This window comes from Oryctolagus cuniculus, chromosome 3 (genome assembly GCF_051225735.1).
Source record: "Oryctolagus cuniculus isolate XC-2025 breed Fujian yellow rabbit chromosome 3, ASM5122573v1, whole genome shotgun sequence".
NCBI lineage: Eukaryota > Metazoa > Chordata > Mammalia > Lagomorpha > Leporidae > Oryctolagus > Oryctolagus cuniculus.
Genome location: NC_142869.1, coordinates 12,981,104 through 13,000,160, shown reverse-complemented (window position 1 = coordinate 13,000,160; position 19,057 = coordinate 12,981,104). Strand labels below are relative to the sequence as shown.

General features: G+C 38.1%; 2 pseudogenes; both read right to left on the bottom strand.

Moving 5' to 3' along the window:
• Positions 1–241: 241 nt before the first annotated feature.
• On the bottom strand, positions 242–1,040 carry LOC100356874 (small ribosomal subunit protein eS1 pseudogene; annotated as a pseudogene).
• Positions 1,041–7,241: 6,201 nt separating this feature from the next.
• Positions 7,242–7,336, bottom strand: LOC149127263 (U6 spliceosomal RNA; annotated as a pseudogene).
• Between the last annotated feature and the right edge of the window lie 11,721 nt (positions 7,337–19,057).

The window sequence follows — 19,057 nt, the reverse complement described above, 5'->3', positions numbered from 1 at the left end:
TGCAAACAGGACTTAGTATACTGTGAAATCTCAATAAATGTTAGATAAATTGTTAAGATGAAATAATGTCTATACTAAAAACTCGAATATGGGGCTGGAATTGTGGCATAGTGGGTAAAGGCATCACCTAAGAAGCCAGCATATCATATGGGTGCCAGTTCAAGGCCCAGCTGCTCCACTTCTTTTTTTTTTTTTTTTCATAAATAGGACTTTTTTATTTGTCACGATTAAAATTTAAATTTTAAATAAATTCTTGGACTGGAGGTTCATATCCATAAGCTCATTTGATTTTAGCAGCTGTCTCATCCCCAGTGATTTTCCAGAACTAATACCTTCTCCATGAAGCTTCATGAGTTTTCCCAATTCAAACTTGGGCTTCATCAGCAGCTTTAGTTTTCTAACGAGGACATCATTGAAAGGATAAGCAGATTGATAAACCTTCTCTATGTCTTTTCCAATGCTGTCTGGGATCCATTTATTGACTATTTCTTTCAAGTCATTTGTTTGTGCTTCCCATGTCATGATTTCCATCATCTTCTTCTAGATTTGGCAGACTTGTTGGTGCTTAGCATAGGAAGTCGCATATATCTGATTGTTGCATTTTTTGATAATACCAATACAGAACAGACAAAGCAAATAACTATCAGTAGTTTTGACATCAATAGGAGCCTCAATCATGGTCTGCCATTTTTTTTTTTTTACCATGGAACACATTTTGTCCTGAGTAAGATCCATGCCTTGTTAGTTAGTCTTGCAGTTTTTGCCCTGAACATCCTCAGTAATCAGTCTGAATTTTCTAAATGCAACTTCATCATTCAGAAGATCAACAAGATTCATCTCAAAAACATGACCCTTGAGACGATCAGATGCAATTTTGGTTCCTTGAGCCCTTGTGACTAGTGTTTCTCCATTATTTCTTATATTAAACATAGTAGGTACTTTCACATCATACCAATCTTTCTTAGACAATGGGTTCACCACTTTCTTCTTGGCTCCTTTTGGTCACCTTTTGTAAAGTACTTGTTCTTCTCAACAACCATGGTGGTGCTCAGAGAGCAAAAAAAGGCAGAAGTGTTGCCCAACTTCTCATCCAACTTCTTGCTAATGGCAAGGGAAAGCAGCAGAGAGTGGCCCATGTGCTTGTGTCCTTGCTACCTACATGGGAGACCTGGAAGAAGCTCCTGGCCTTGGACTGGCCTAGCTCCCGCCATCGCAGCTATTTAGGAAGTGAACCAATGGAAGATATTTCTCCCACTTTCTCTCTTTCAAATAAATAATAAGAATGAACAACAACAACAACAAAAAACCCTTGAGTATGTATCTGATCAGAACAACAACCCTATTATGAGGGAATTCTCTCTACTTTTGGAGATGGTCAAATTGAGCAAAACTTGACTCAATTAAAACTAAACATTTTCATGCTTTTCCCGGCATGATTCCACCTTAGAAGAGAAAGCCAAGGAAATAAGCCAAATACAATGACTCACTGTTACCCAAATAAACATGGATTCATCAGGAATCATTGGGGAGAACAACTCTCCAGAGAACAGATTAATATGATTATAACCACGAAAATGGAGAATCTTTTAGACTTTCCTTAAAGAGAGCTGGACTGAGTTCCCTATATTTAGAAGTAAACTCATTATATCTTCAAAGGTCCAAATCTAGTGTTCTGACTAAAAGATCTTTGAGAAACATCATCCAAATCCATATTAAATACTAACAAATTGCCAAGGACTTTGGCCAATTTGATTGTGGGGTGAAGACTTTGAGTCGTTTTTAGTTGACTGATCTCATTACCACTGTGTTTTGGAGAGGTGCATTAGTACATTTTCATAGTCTGTGATGGAGCCTCAAAACTGAGAAGCATAAAGGTGAATGAAATCATTCAAGTCTCCAAGCAAACCAGTGGATTTTGTTTCATGTTCCTTGTGCTCCCTCCTCACAGCATTTATCTGACCACTGAATTTTCTCTATCGAGAGTGGAGGTGGATGCATTAACTCACAGATATTGTACACAGGAACTGATCCTTCATGGGTGTTGTCATGGTGGAAACTACACCCTCATGCAACTTCATGCACTGTTACCTGTCATTTGTCTTAGAAAGTGCTAGAACACAACCTCATTTCAATACTCCACCAAAGAAGTGCACAATTCTGTCATGAGGCTGTGAAATTGAGGGACTAATTTTTGAAGAGCCAAGTGAAATGAAATAAAAGCTGATTTTAACATCTTCTTTATCTGTTTTCATCTTCTTTCTGACTGATTTTAATTATTTTATGAAATTATGGATTGTGTAAGTGATAGAAATTTTTGCATATTTCTCTAAGAAGGATCCTCCCACAATCACACACAATAAAAATATTCATGATATCAGGACATTAGTATGATATTGCTAAATGTGATTAAAATGAGAATCACTCCTTAGGAGGCATGTGGTAAGACTCTGAGTCTGAGTGTGTTGGACTGAAGGAGAAGGAGACTGAAAAAGGTGCATGTTTAATCAAAGGAATGGACTACACTGACTTTAATACTTTCCACATGTAGACTGCATGTTTTAACTATTGAAGTTTCATCTCAAAATTAGCAGGCAGAGAATTAGATACAATGGCCTGGGCTCTGGGGCCTAATGCATATACAATATGGTGATGATACTGTGTTATATGCTTTGGATTTTTCTAAGAGAGCATATCTCAAGTTTTGTCATCACAAGGAAGAAAAAAAAGAAAAATGATAAATAGGTGAGGTGATGGATATATTAATTAACTTGATTATGAGAATATTTTTATAATGTATATATGAATTAAAACAACAAGTTCTAATGTTGTACATTCTAAAAATGTCTAATTCCTATACCTCAATTTTAGATCAACAAAGTCAAGAAAATTGTAAAGGAAAGATTTGGATGCACTGAGAGACACCACGGATGTTCGCACACAGAAGAAAGCCTCTAGACTAAGGTTAGAGGAATTGACAGAAGCCAAACCTGCTGACACAGGGCTGAGTGGCTGTGCTGGTGGACTATGATGAAAATTAATTCAAAGTTTCAGGGTCAGCGCTGTGGCACAGTGGGTTGACACCCTGACCTGAAGCACCGGCATCCCATATGGGTGCCGGTTCTAGTCCTGGCTGCTCCTCTTCTGATCCAGTTCTCTGCTGTGGCCTGGGATAGCAGTGGAAGATGGCCTAAGTCCTTAGGCCCCTGCACCTGCGTGGGAGACCCAGAAGAAGCTCCTGGCTCCTGGCTGTAGATCGGCGCAGCTCTGGCTGTTGCTGCCATCTGGGGAGTGAACCAGTGGATGGAAGACCTCTCTCTCTCTGTCTCTCTCTCTGTAACTCTGCCTGTCAACTAAATAAAATAAATCTTAAAAAAAGAATTAATTCAAAGTTTCAACAAAAATATTGAGTAGTGTTTCTTTTTTTTCTGAAGCTGTTAGCTGAATAACTTCTCTTTACCTGTTTCTCCTCCTTAACCTATGTCTCTTGTGATATATCACACAATTTTTAGTTTCTCAATAGTAATGACATACTGACAGAAGCACATCGTGTGTATCCTAAAATTAAAAGTATTAGGGGGCAGATAAAGGAATGCTTACCCAACTCTTTGTCAGGTAATTGTTCCTAGTATTCTGACAAAAATAATACACTATAATTTTACAAGTACCTAAACAGAAGGTACACAAAGTTATTAATGAGCATATGAGATTCAAAATACATCCTGTAAGAAAATACATAAGAAAAGCTAAATGATAAGGATTTTTCTTAATTAATGTGGTGTGGAATCTGTAGAATCTAGGAAGCATACTGGTCCAGAAATATCACCCTAGAGGAATTAGCACACTCATGTCCCAAGGTACACATGCAAATGACATTGTGCCATTGCTGCCAAACTCCAAACCAAAACCAGTGCAAATGTCAATCATTACTGAAGTAGATTAATAAGTTGAGTTTTATTTGTAAAATGAAAAGGAATCAATTACAGCTCAACACAATAAAACTACAACTTAACATCTTTCAGGTCTACTTTTCTTAGATCTTTGACTAAAAATTAACTTAAAGCTGTTACCAGATATTGTGATGAAGCTGATGAAGATGGAAAATGGAGAACAGGAGTGGAGAAAAAGGAGACTAAACACTGTTGGACATTCTCTAAGTTTTCACTCATTGCCCCTTTAAGCCTTCCATGTACTGCTCACATTCCACAGGTGGAGTGCAGAGGCTCACCTTCAGCCAGTGAGTGCCCTTGGCTCCTACTGACTGATACTAGACTGATTTTTTTTTTAATGCTTACAGTGTCTAAAGTGATTTTCTCATTTTCATTTCTTTCAATGTTCTGTTGAATTGACTTGACATACTCTTTATTCACAGTCTTGCTAGGAATATCAGTTCAATTAATCTTCAAAGAACAAATTTTACCTTCACTGATTTTCTATTTGTCAAATATTTTAAATGATTTCTGCTCTCATTTTTATATTTTTCTCTTTTCTATTTGCTTAGGCTTTAATTTGACTCTTTTAATAACTTCAGCTATTTTAAAGAAAATTGTTGTAAACCTTTGTATTCTTAAATATTGGTATTTAAAACTTAAAAATTTTCTGGAGCTGGAGTTGTGGTATGGCTGGTAAAGCCACTGTCTGTGACACCAGCATTCAACATGGGTGCTGGTTTGTGTCTGGCTGCTCACTTACCATCCAGAACCGGGTAAATGGCCAAAGAAAATCAGTGGAAGAGGTCTCAAGTGTTTGGGCCCCTGCCACCCATGTAGGAGACCCACAGGAAGCTCCTGGTTCCTGGTTTTGGCCTGACCAGTATTGCCTGTTGTGGCAATCTGGGGAATAAACCAGAAGATGGAATATCTTTCTCTGTCCCTCCCTCTCTCTCTGTATCTCTGACTTTCAAGATAAATAAATACTTTTTAAAACCTTTAAAATTTCCCTTTACAAACAGTTTTATTTGTAGCTGATGAATTTTGACATTATATTATCATTCACAGCATATGTTTGAAAATATTTCTTTGTTACTTTTTGTTCTGTGGAAAATTTTAAAGATATTATACTGATATTAATAATAATACATTCTTTTTATTATAAGTATTTATTATAAATATTTATTTAAAATTTAACAATTTTTTTAATATTTTGTTGTATATCCTTTAAATATAGACATTATATGCATATGAATATATACTATTTTTTCTTTAAAGCAGAGATATTAATATTACAAAGTAACAGATTCATGAAAATCATAATAACGTGGGACAGAAGGGTATACTTCTATGTACATGGCATGATTCAGTCAAACAATATGTTAACATTCTCACAAATAAAATAAATCATGTGATATTTGCCTTTCTGGGTCTGGCTTATAGTATCATGATCTGTAATTCCATTCATTTTGTTGCAAATGTCAGGATTTTATTCTTTTTACAGCTGAGTATTATTCCATACATATGTCTATTGGTCAATTGTATTTCATCCTTTGAAAAATACCTGTTCATATTCCTTGTCTGTTTATTAATTAGTTTGTTTTCATGTTGTTGAATTTCTTGGGCTCCTTATACATTCTGGATGTTCATCCCTTATCAGATATATAGCTTGCAAATATCTTCTACCATTCTGTTGGTTGTCTCTTCACTTTGTTAATTGTTTCACTTGCTGTGCACAAACCTCTTAGTTTAATGCAATTTCATTTGTCTATTTTTGTTGATTACACTTTTGGGGTTTTACTTAAGAAGGCTTTGCCTAGTACTTTAATGGTTTCAGGACTTAAATTTAGATCCTAGATCCATTTTTTAGTTGATTTTTGTATAGAGTGTAGATAATGATCTTGTTTGAAGCTTCTGCATGTGAAAAATCCAATTTTCCCAACATTATTTGTTAAAGAAACTGTTCGTTCTCCGGGGAATGATTTTAGCTTGTTTATCAAAGATTATCTGTTTATAGATTCACTGAGTAACTGGTGTTTCAATTATTTTCCATTGGTATACATGTCTGGTTTTGTGACTCTACCAGCTGTTATGATTTTTTTAAAGATTTTATTTATTTATTTGACAGGTAGAGTTACAGACAGTGAGAGGGAGAGACAGAGAGAAAGGTCTTCCTTCCGTTGGTTTACTCCCCAAATGGTCGCCACGGCCAGCACTGCACCAATCCGAAGCCAGGAGCCAGGTGCCTCTTCCTGGTCTCTCATGTGGGAGCAGGGGCCCAAGCACTTGGGCCATCCTCCACTGCGCTCCTGGGCCACAGCAGAGAGCTTGCCTGGAAGAGGAGCAACCAGGACTAGAACCTGGAGCCCATATGGGATGCCAGCGCTGCAGGCGGAGGATTAACCAAGTGAGCCACGGCGCTGGCCCCAGCTGTTATGATTTTTAACAGCCTGTAGTATGTATTGAAATCTGTTCATGTGATGCCTACAGCTTTGTTTTTATTGCTTAAGACTGCTTTGCCTATTTGGGGTTTTATGATTTTCATATAAATTTCAGGATTATTTCTCTTAGTTCTATGAAGAATTTCTTTGGAATTAAGATTGGAATAGCATTGAATCTGCAAATTGCTTTGGGTAGTGTGGACATTTTGAAGTTGTTATGTCTTACAATCCATGAACATGGGCATTTTTTATTTCATTTTTTGTGTCTTCTTCAGTTTCTTTCCTTTTAAAATAATTTTCATTTTGAGATCTTTCACATTCATGGTTAAATTTATCCTAAGTATTTACATTTTTTTGTAACTATTGTAAATGAAACTGATCTTGTAAGTTCTTTCTCAGCCAGAGCATTGTTGATGTGTAAGAATGTTACTGATTTTGGGGTGTTGATTTTATATCCTGCAACTTTGCCACATTCTCTCATGAGTTCTAATAGTTTCTTAGCAGAGTTTTTTGGTTCCCCCAATATAAGGGATCATGTCATGACCCTAGAGAATGTTTCATACATGGATGAAAAGAATTTGTACTCTGCAGCTGTACGATGTAATGTTCTGTAGATATCTTTTAGGTCCATTTGGTCTATAGTATACTTTTTCTCTGCTGTTTCTTTGTTAGTTTTTTGGTTTGGTTCATCCACACACTAATTAAAGTAGGGTGCTGTAGCCATCTAGTATTATTGTATTGGAACTTTTGTCTCCCTTTAAATTCAATAACTTTCATTTATAAAATGATTTCCCTAGCATTGGGCTATTTCCAGTAGTCACATCTGCTTGTTGAATTGATCTCTTAATCATTACATAATGACTTTATCTCTTTAAAAAATACAGAATTCTTCATGAATTTGATTGTCATCCCTGCCACACTAGTCTTCTCTGTATTAATCCAATTTTAGTGTCCACAATGCCAGAGTGAACATGAAGTAATATGATAATTAACTTCCAGTGAATGTGTGAATTCTGTAACTCTAGAGTCATATGAGGAAACACTATAGAACTACATATTTGAAGAAGACTTCCAAGATGTCTGAATACAGTGTAGCCACAGGGACTTCAACTGCTCTGGGAAATAAAAAGAGCAAAGTAAAGACCACATTTCCAGGAAGCTGACAGATGGAAATTTTCAGCGAACAAATGAAAAAACAAATATAACTCCATGGGAAAAGAGGAGAGAAGAGATACACCATTGTAGCCAGCCATGTGCACAGCCCAACTCTGCCTGCTAGCCACCATTTACCATGACAAAGTAGGAAGAAATTGCTGCGTGCCTGGCCAATTGGAGCTTTAGCTGAGAGAGAATCCCATAGGCATCCACTGATCTTCCTTCAGCCTGGGGATCTGATTGGTCTGAGCAACTGCTGGAGCAGGGAAGTTGTTTTGCTTCTTTCCCCTTCCCTACTCTCAAAGAGCACCATATTCTGGAGGGACAAGTCAGGCACTTTGGAGAAGATGCCAGCTTCTTAGAGAAAAGTGAAAGGAGTCTGTGGCAAACTGTTACTGCTGATGCTATCTCATAAAGAACCTTGCAAACCATATTGATTTTGAGTCCAGCCTGGAGTCCTGGGGTAGGGGCTGGCAGGGTGCCCACCTCACTGTGTGAATAGACAGCACATTGTATGCTTTCTCTTCCCCCAACAAGGGTTCCCAGTGACAACCTGGGAGGAGGCACCATCTTCATGAAGATAGTGCAGGTAGCTGTGGATCCTGTACGTGCAAGTAGATTTTATCTTAGGGACAAATCTGTGGCCCCTACTGACTTTGAATCTGGCCTGGAAGGTTGGCAGGAGGCAGGGTGCCCAGTTACTTGTGAGACATGCCCCTCCTCAAATGCCAAGGCAGAATACTCACAGGCAGCAGGCTCTGAGAATACCTCAGCTCTCTCCATGGACAGTCTAACAGGGCTGAGTGGATCCTCAGCTCCCTGTGATTGTGGGAGACCTGTGCACTACGACTGTGGGAATTCTGTGACTGCAAAATAGGGCATGGGGTTTAGCTGGGTTTTGAGCAATCACTGTGTTTGTCTTCAGAGGCTCAGAGTTCTCTGAGTGCTTGGTCATTGCAAGGGGTTCTGTGCTCACTGTGAGGACCACATGGATATTTTGTGTGGCTTATATGCCTGCGTGGGTGGAGTATATAAGGCACTGTGGCCTTGCCCCAGGCATTGATCAGCTTAGCAGAGAGGAGGTGAAGCCAAACCTGCATTCCTGCACCCAGTCACTCCTGAGCACTGACTGCTGCTCACTGACCCCATTCAGTAAACGTCTCTGAATATCCACTGAAGAAGCAGGCACTTCACTAAGCCTCAGAGGTTGTTTCAAAGATAAAAGCCATCAGAGGAGCAGGTGGTTCCACAAATAAATGAGCTATCAATTCATCTCAAGGACCTAGAAAAAGAACAACAAACTTAACCCCAAATTAATAGTAAGAGGAAATAAATAATTTAAATTAGTGATGAAATAAGTAAAATTGACACAAAAATACAAAAAAACTGTAGCATGAAAAGTTGGGGTTTTTTTGAAAAACTAAATAAAAGTAACACCATTGGCCCAACTAACCAAAAAAGAAGAACCCCTAAATCCACAAAATCAGAGATTAAAAGGAAATGTAACAGATACCACAGAAATAAAATGTATCATTGGAAATTATCTCAAAGAGATGCATTATAGCAAATTAGGGAATCTAGAAGAAATGGGCAGATTTCTAGACACAATCTACCAATATTTGAGTCATGAATACACAGAACACCTAAACGGACCATTAACCATGATGGAGATTGAATCAGTAATAAAAATCCTCCCAACAAAGAAAGGCTCAGGATCAGATAGATGGTTCCACTGCTGAATTCTACCAGACATTTAAAGAAGAACTAATGTCAATTCTTCTCAAGCTATTCAAAACAATTGAAAGGGAGGGAATCCTCCCATACTCCTTCTGTGAACCCAGCATCATTTTAATTCCTAAACCTGAAAAAGATACAACAGAGGAAGAGAACCATTGACCAATAGCTCTGATGAAAATAGATGCAAAAATCCTCAACAAAATACTATCTAATCAAATCCAACAACACATCAGAAAGATCATTCACTTAAACCAAGTGGCATATCCTTGGTATGTAGAGAAGGTTCAACATTCACAAATCAGTAAATGTGATACATCACATTAACACACTGAATATAAAAAAAGATACGATGTCTTAATAGATGCAGAGAAAGCATTTGATAAAATACAACATCCTTTCATGATGAAACCCTTAAGCAAATTGGGTATAGAAGAAACATTCCTCAACAAAATAAAGGAAATCTCAAAGAAAAGTTTGGTAAAGTGGCAGTATAAAATTAACAAACAGAAATCAATAGCCTTTGTACACACAGACAATGTCAAGGCTGAGAAAGAACTTCTAAGAAAAATTTCATTCATAATACCTACAAAAAAATTAAAAACCTTGGAATAAATTTAACCAATGATGTCAATGATCTCTATGATGAAAATCACAAAACATTAAAGAAAGAAACAGAAGGTACAAAAAATTGAAAAATCTTCCATATTCATAGATTGGAAGAATTAATATTAACAAAATGTCCATACAACTAAAGGCAATTTATTGATTCAATTTGATTCCAATCAAAATACCAAGGATATTCTTCTCAGATCTAGAAAAATGGTGCTAAAATTCATATGGAAACAACAGAAATCTCAAATAGCTAAAGCAATCTTAACAAAAACAAAGCCAGAGGCATCACAATTACCAGATCTCAAGATGTACTCCAGGGTAGTTATAATCAAAACAGCCTGGTACTAGCAGAAAAACAGACTTGTAGACCAATGCAATAGAATAGAAACTCCAGAAATCAATCCATGCAGACACAACCAATTTATCTTTGACAAAGGAGATAAAATCAATCACTGGATCAAGAACAGTCTCCTCAACAAATGGTTCAGGAAAACTGGGTCTATGGGTGCAGAGGTCTGAAACAAGACCCCTACTGTACACCTTACACAAAAATCCACTCAAAATGGACTAAAGACCTAAATCTATGACCAGATATCATCAAATCATTATAGAATATTGGGGAAACCCTACAAGACATTGGCAGAGGGAAAGAATTTTTGGAAAGACCCCAGAATCACAAGCAATAAAAACTAGAATTGACAAATGGGACTACATCAGATTGAGAAGCTTCTGCATGGCAAAAGAACACTGAGCAGAGTAAAAAGGCAACTGACAGAATGGGAGAAAATATTTGAAAAACTATGCAAATGATAAATGATAAAGGTTTTTTTTTTGTTTTTTGTTTTTTGTTTTTTTTTTTACAGGCAGAGTGGACAGTGAGAGAGAGAGACAGAGAGAAAGGTCTTCCTTTTGCCGTTGGTTCACCCTCCAATGGCCACCGCGGCTGCCGCGCTGCGGCCTGCACACCACGCTGATCCTATGGCAGTAGCCAGGTACTTATCCTGGTCTGCCATAGGGTGCAGGGCCCAAGTACTTGGGCCATCCTCCACTGCACTCCCTGGCCACAGCAGAGAGCTGGCCTGGAAGAGGGGCAACCGGGACAGAATCCGGCGCCCCAACTGGGACTAGAACCCGATGTGCCTTCACCGCAAGGCGGAGGATTAGCCTAGTGAGCCGCAGAACTGGCCATGATAAAGGTTTAATATCTAGAGTCCACACAGAGCACAAGAAACTCAACAACAACAAAACAAACAATCTAGTTAATAAACAGGCAAAAGAGTTGGATATGCATTTTTTAAACTTTTATTTAGTAAATATAATTTTCCAAAGTACCGCTTATGGATTACAAAGGCCTTTCCCCCCCATAACTTCCCTCCCACCTGCAACCCTCCCATCTCTCGCTCCCTCTCCATTTCCATTCACATCAAGATTCATTTTCAATTATCTTTATATACAGAAGATCGATTTAGTACATATTAAGTAAAGATTTCATCAGTTTGCACCCACACAGAACATAAAGTGTAAAATACTGTTTCAGTACTAGTTAAAGCATTAATTCACATTCAAGAGAAGAAATTCAAATGGCAAACGAACATGTGAAAAAATGTTCAGGATCACTAGCCATCATAGAAATGCAAATCAAAACCATAATGAGATTTCACCTCACCCCAGCTAGAATGGCTATCATACAGAAATCAACAAATAATAAATGCTGGCAAAGATTTGGGGGAAAATGTACCCTAATGCACTGTTGGTGGAAATGTAAACTTGTGCAGCCACCGTGGAAGACAGTAGGTAGATGCTTCAGAAATCTGAATATAGACTTAACATATGACCCAGCCATCACACTCCTGGGTATTTAACCAAACCAAAAGAAATCAGCATATGAAAGAGTGATCTATATCCCTGGTTTATTGCAGATCAATTAATATAGCTAAGATATGTACTCAATCCAGATGTCCACCAACTGATAACTGAATTAAGAAAATATGGTATATATACACTGTGAAATATTGCTCAGCCATCAAAGAATGAAGTCCTTTCTTTTGCAACAAAACGGATAGAACTGGATACCGTTATGCTTAGTGAAATAAGCCACCCAAAAATAAAGTACAGAGCACAAAAAATACAATGTATATAAATGAAATTCACATTTTGAGATTTAATTATTTTTACAGCACTTATCTACAGTCTTTAGGAACAGTGATTTTTGCTACCTACTACTTACTGAGTTTTTATTGGTGTAAGGTTAAGTTTGTGTTTATAAAGTAAACTGAAAGTATGTCTTTGTAAAAAATAAAAGACAAAATGAGAAAGGAATGAGGAGGGAGGGTGGGAGCATAACAGTAGGGAGATAGTGTGGAAAGTATCATTATGATCTCAAATCTGTATATATGAAATACACAAAATTTCTTCACCTTACTTAAATAGAAAATTAAAATTAAAATATGACCACATATTTATAAAACCAGATGGAATAGCTACACTTTAAATTCATATTTTATTATGAAGCAGAACCCTAAGAATTAACGTACATACAATATATCATCTGAAAGCACTAAAATGGTGAGTAAATGCAAGTAGTTAAGTACCTTACTCGAGGCCTTTTGAATCAGGCTTAGTCACTCTGAAATTACAGGAATTTTTTTCTCATAAATATTTCATTTAGTAATCACAGAATTAGTATTAATAAGGAAAATGACATGTATCTCCTATGATTCCTTACCTTGCAGAGTAGTACTCTTCCCAAGACATATCAAATCATTGTAAATCTATGAAAGGACACTTTTTTAAGATATTACTTTTGGGATTACTTGGGAAAATCAGTCAGTGTTCACAGAATGTAACCTTAAAATATGAAAACAATCAAAATTGCAGATATTGTATTCATTATGTTGTTAGAAATTCTTTTTTTTTTAACTTTTATTTAGTGAATATAAACTTCCAAAGTACAGCTTATGGATTACAATGGCTTCCCCCCATAACGTCCCTCCCACCCGCAACCCTCCCCTTTCCCACTCCCTCTCCCCTTCCATTCACATCAAGATTCATTTTCGATTCTCTTTATATACAGAAGATCAGTTTAGCATACATTAAGTAAAGATTTCAACAGTTTGCTCCCACACAGAAACATAAAGTGAAAAATACTGTTTGAGTACTAGCTACAGCATTAAATCTCAATGTACAGCACACTAAGGACAGAGATCCTACATGAGGAGTAAGTGCACAGTGACTCCTGTTGTTGACTTTACCAATTGACACTCATTTATGGCATCAGTAATCGCCCTAGGCTCTTGTCATGAGTTGCCAAGGCTATGGAAGCCCCCTGAGTTCACCGACTCTGATCATATTTAGCCAAGGCCATGGTCAAACTGGAAGTTCTCTCCTCCCTTCAGAGAAAGGTACCTCCTTCTTTGATGACCCATTCTTTTTTTTTTTAACTTTTATTTAATGAATATAAATTTCCAAAGTACGGCTTATGGATTACAATGGCTTCCCCCCCATAACGTCCCTCCCACCCGCAACCTTCCCCTTTCGCACTCCCTCTCCCCTTCCATTCACATCAAGATTCATTTTCTATTCTCTTTATATACAGAAGATCAGTTTAGCATACATTAAGTAAAGATTTCAACAGTTTGCTCCCACACAGAAACTTAAAGTGAAAAATAATAGATGATTTTTTAAATGATGATGAAATCAGATCAGACCTATTGTCATGTTTAATCCCAGCGAGAGTCAAGTTGGGAATTGCTAATTTCTTCTTTTTTTTTTTTAACAGAAGATCAGTTTAGTATACATTAAGTAAAGATTTCAACAGTTTGCACCCCCATAGAAACACAAAGTGAAATATACTGTTTGAGTACTCATTATAACATTAAGCCTCAATGTACAGCACATTAAGGACAGAGATCCTACATGAGGAGTAAGTGCACAGTGACTCCTGTTGTTGACTTTACAAATTGAAACTCCTGTTTATGGCATCAGTAATCTCCCTATGCTCCAGTCATGAGTTTCCAAGGCTATGGAAGCCCCTTGAGTTCTCCAACTCTTATCTTGTTTAGACAAGGTCATAGTCAAAGTGGAGGTTCTCTCCTCCCTTCAGAGAAAGGTACCTCCTTCTTTGAAGACCTGTTCTTTCCACTGGGATCTCACTCACAGAGATCTTTCATTTAGTTTTTTTTTTTTTTTTTTTTTTTTTTTTTTTTTTTTTTTTTGCCAGAGTGTCTTGGCTTTCCATGGCTGAAATACTCTCATGGGCTTTTCAGCCAGATCGGAATGCCTTTAGGGCTGATTCTGAGGCTAGAGTGCTGTTTAGGACATCCGCCATTCTATGAGTCTGCTGAGTATCTCGCTTCCCATGTTGGATCACTCTCCCCTTTAATTATTCTATCGGTTAGTATTAGCAGGTATTAGACTTGTTTATGTGCTCTCTTTGACTCTTAGTCCTTTCATTATGATCAATTGTGAACTGAAATTGATCACTTGGACTGGTGAGATGGCATTGGTACATGCCACCTTGATGAGATTAAATTGGAGTCCCCTGGTATGTTTCTAACTCTACCATTTGGGGCAAGTCAGCTTGAGCATGTCCCAAATTGTACATCTCTTCCCTCTCTTATCCCCACTCTTATGTTTAACAGGGATCACATTTCAGTTAAATTTCAACACTTAAGAATAACTGTGTATAAATTACAGAATTAAACCAGTCATATTAAGTAGAACAGATAAAAAAAAACTGCTAAGAGGGATAATGTATTAAGTTGTTCATTAACAGTCAGGGCTATGCTGATCAAGTCACCATTTCTCATAGTGTCCATTTCACTTCAACAGGTTTCCTTTTTGGTGTTCAGTCAGTTGTCACCGATCAGGGAGAACATATGGTATTTGTCCCTTTGGGACTGGCTTATTTCACTCAGCATGATGTGTTCCAGATTCCTCCATTTTGTTGCAAATGACTGGATTTCGTTGTTTCTTACTGTGGTATAGTATTCTAAAGAGTACATATCCCATAATTTCTTTATCCAGTCTACCGTTGATGGGCATTTAGGTTGGTTCCAGGTCTTGGCTATTGTGAATTGAGCTGCAATAAACATTAGGGTGCAGACCGCTTTTTGGTTTGCCAATTTCATTTCCTTTGGGTAAATTCCAAGGAGTGGGATGGCTGGGTCGAACGGTAGGGTAATCTTCAGGTTTCTGAGGAATTTCCAGACTGACTTCCATAGTGGCTTGACCAGTTTGCATTCCCACCAACAGTGGGTTAGTGTCCCTTTTTCCCCACCTCCTCGCCAGCATCTTTTATTGGTAGATTTCTGCATGTGAGCCATTCTAACCGGGGTGAGGTGAAACCTCATTGTGGTTTTGATTTGCATTTCCCTGATTGCTAGTGACCTTGAACATTTTTTATGTGCCTGTTGGCCATTTGGATGTCCTCTTTTGAAAAATGTCTATTGAGGTCCTTGGCCCATCTCTTAAGTGGGTTGTTGGTTTTGTTTTTGTGGAGTTTCTTGATCTCTTTGTAGATTCTGGTTATTAACCCTTTATCTGTTGCATAGTTTGCAAATATTTTTTTCCATTCTGTCAGTTGTCTCTTCACTCTCCTGACTGTTTCTTTTGCAGTACAGAAACTTCTCAATTTGATGCAATCCCAATAGTTGATTTTGGCTTTGACTGCCTGTGCCTCCCGGGTCTTTTCCAGAAATTCTTTGCCTGTGCCAATATCTTGAAGGGTTTCTCCAATGTTCTCTAGTAACTTGATGGTGTCAGGTCATAGATTTAGGTCTTTAATCCATGTTGAGTGGATTTTTGTGTAAGGTGTAAGGTAGGGGTCTTGCTTCATGCTTCTGCATGTGGAAATCCAGTTTTCCCAGCACCATTTATTGAATAGACTGTCCTTGCTCCAGGAATTGGTTTTAGATCCTTGGTCAAATATAAGTTGGCTGTAGATGTTTGGGTTGATTTCTGGTGTTTCAATTCTGTTCCATTGGTCTATCCATCTGTTTCTGTACCAGTACCATGCTGTTTTGATTACAACTGCCCTGTAGTATGTCCTGAAATCTGGTATTGTGATGCCTCCGACTTTGTTTTTGTAGCACAAGATTGCTTTAGCTATTCGAGGTCTCTTGTGCCTCCATATAAATTTCAGCACCATTTTTCCAGATCTGAGAAGAAGGTCTTCGGTATCTTGATTGGTATTGCATTCAATCTATAAATTGCTTTTGGGAAAATGGACATTTTGATGATATTGATTCTTCCAATCCATGAGCATGGAAGATTTTTCCATTTCTTGGTATCCTCTTCTATTTCTTTCTTTGAGGTTTTGTAATTCTCATTGTAGAGATCCTTAACATCCTTGGTTAAGTTTATTCCAAGGTATTCGATTGTTTTTGTAGCTATTGTGAATGGGATTGATCTTAGAAGTTCTTCCTCACCCATGGCATTGTCTGTGTATACAAAGGCTGTTGATTTTTGTGCATTGATTTTATACCCTGCTACTTTGTCAAAATCTTCTATGAGTTCCAATAGTCTCTTAGTAGAGTTCTTTGGGTCCCCTAAATAAAGAATCATGTCATCTGCAAAGAGGGATAGTTTGAGTTCTTCCTTCCCAATTTGTATCCCTTTAATTTCTTTTTCTTGAGTAATAGCTCTGGCTAGAACCTCCAGAACTATTTTGAATAGCAGTGGTGAGAGTGGACATCCCTGTCTGGTACCAGATCTCAGTGGAAATGCTTCCAACTTTTCCCCATTCAATAGGATGTTGGCTGTGGGTTTTTCATAGATTGCTTTGATTGTATTGAGGAATGTTCCTTCCATACCAGTTTGCTTAGAGTTTTCATCATGAACGGGTGTTGTATTTATCAAATGCTTTCTCGGCGTCTATTGAGATAATCATATGGTTTTTCTTCTGCAGTCTGTTAATGTGGTGTATCACATTGATTGTCTTGCGCACATTAAACCATCCCTGCATACCAGGGATAAATCCCACTTGGTCTGGGTGGATGATCTTTCTGATGTGTTGTTGCATTCTATTGGCGAGAATTTTATTGAGGATTTTTGCGTCTATGTTCATCAGGGATATTGGTCTGTAATTCTCTTTCAGTGCTGCATATTTTTCCAGCTTAGGAATTAAGGTGATGCTGGCTTCATAGAAAGAATTTGGAAGGACTCCCTCTTTTCCGCTTTGTCGCTCCCCCTCTTCGCGGAGGAGCAACACAGGACCCTGCGCTGTTCTTTCGTCTGCTCGGCCCTCCCCGGGTTTGCTGCTGGTTCTTCCCGGGTTGGCTACTATCCCTTCCACCTCCGTGGAAGGGCAGTTCCCCCTGGCCGCATTCCCCACTTCCGCAGGGGAGCGGCACACCGCCGGCCGGTTCTCTCGGGGGCTGCACGGGTGTTCCTTCAGCTAGATGTTCCCCATAGATGTTCCTGGTGCATGCCGTCTCTCTCCTCCTTTATAGTCCTCCTCCGCCAATCCCAACTCGGCTGCCCACACGCCGAGCACGCTGCTCTCCTCCAATCAGGAGCAAGTCCTACAGTTAATTGGTTGAACTGGAGGCAGCTGTGCGGAAGCTGTTTACTTCTCTCCCAGCGCCATATTGTGGGAGAGCAGATGCATAGAATAAGTCTTAATTCCAGTAACAGTCTAGTCCGAGCTGCTCCCCACACGCTTATTCTGAATAGTTTGAGAAGAATTGGAGTCAGTTCTTCTTTAAATGTCTGGTAGAATTCAGCAGTGAATCCATCTAGTCCTGGGCTTTTCTTTGTTGGGAGGGCCTTTATTACTGTTTCAATTTCTGTCTCAGTTATGGGTCTGTTTAGGTTTTCGATGTCTTCCTGGTTCAATTTAGGTAGGTTGCATGTGTCCAGGAATCTATCCACTTCTGATAGGTTTCCCTGTTTGCTGGCATACAAGTCCTTGTAGTAATTTCTGATGATTCTTTTTATTTCTGTGGTGTCTGTTGTTACGTTTCCTTTTTCATCTCTGATTTTATTGATTTGGGTCTTTTCTCTTCTTTTTTTAGTTAGTTGGGCCAATAGGGTGTCAATTATGTTTATTTTTTCAAAAAACCAGCTCCTCGTTTGGCTGATTTTTGGTCATGTTTTTTTGGATTCAATCCTGTTGATTTCTTCTCTGATTTTAATTATTTCTCTTCTCCTACTAGATTTGGGTCTGGTTTGCTGTCGGTTTTCTAGATCCTTGAGGTGAATTGAAAGCTCATCTATTTGGTGCCTTTCCAATTTCTTGATGTAGGCACCTATTGATATAAACTTTCCTCTTAACACTGCTTTTGCTGCATCCCATAAGTTTTGGTATGTTGTGCTGTTATCCTCATTTACTTCCAGAAAATTTTTGATTTCTCTTTTGATTTCTTCTATGACCCATTGTTCATTCAGGAGCATGTTGTTCAATCTCCATGTGTTTGCCTATTCTCTAGGGATTCCTGAGTTGCTAATTTCCAACTTCATTCCTTTATGGTCTGAGAAGCTGCATGGTATGATTCTAATTCTTTTGAATTTGCTGAGACTTGCTTTATGGCCTAGTATGTGGTCAATCCTAGAGAAGGTTCCATGTACTGCTGAGAAGAATGTAAAATCTTTAGCTGTAGGATTGAAAGTTCTGTATATATCTGTTAGATCCATTTGGGCTATAGTGTCGTTTAAATCTACTGTCTCCTTGTTGATCTTCTGTCCTGTTGATCTGTCTATTTCTGAGAGTGGAGTATTGAAGTCCCCCAGTACTATTGTATTGGGGCCTAAGTCTCCCTTTAAGTCTGTTAACAAATCTTTTAGATAAACCGGTGCCCTGTAGTTAGGTGCATATACATTGGTAATTGTTATATCTTCTTGTATTGATCCCTTAATCATTATATAGTGTCCCTCTTTGTCACTCTTAACAGTTTTTGTGGTAAAGTTTATGTTGTCCGATATTAAGATGGCTACGCCCGCTCTTTTTTCATTTCTGTTGGCATGGTATATTTTTTCCAGCCTTTCACTTTCAGTCTGTATGGATCTTTGTTGGAAAGATGCGTTTCTTGTAAGCAGAAAATAGATGGGTTTTGTTCCTTAACCCAATCAGCCAATCGGTGTCTTTTAACTGGACAGTTCAGGCCATTAACGTTCAATGTGACTAATGAAAAGTGGTAACTTTGCCCTGCCATTTGCCAAAGATAAATTCTAATATATGCTTTGAAT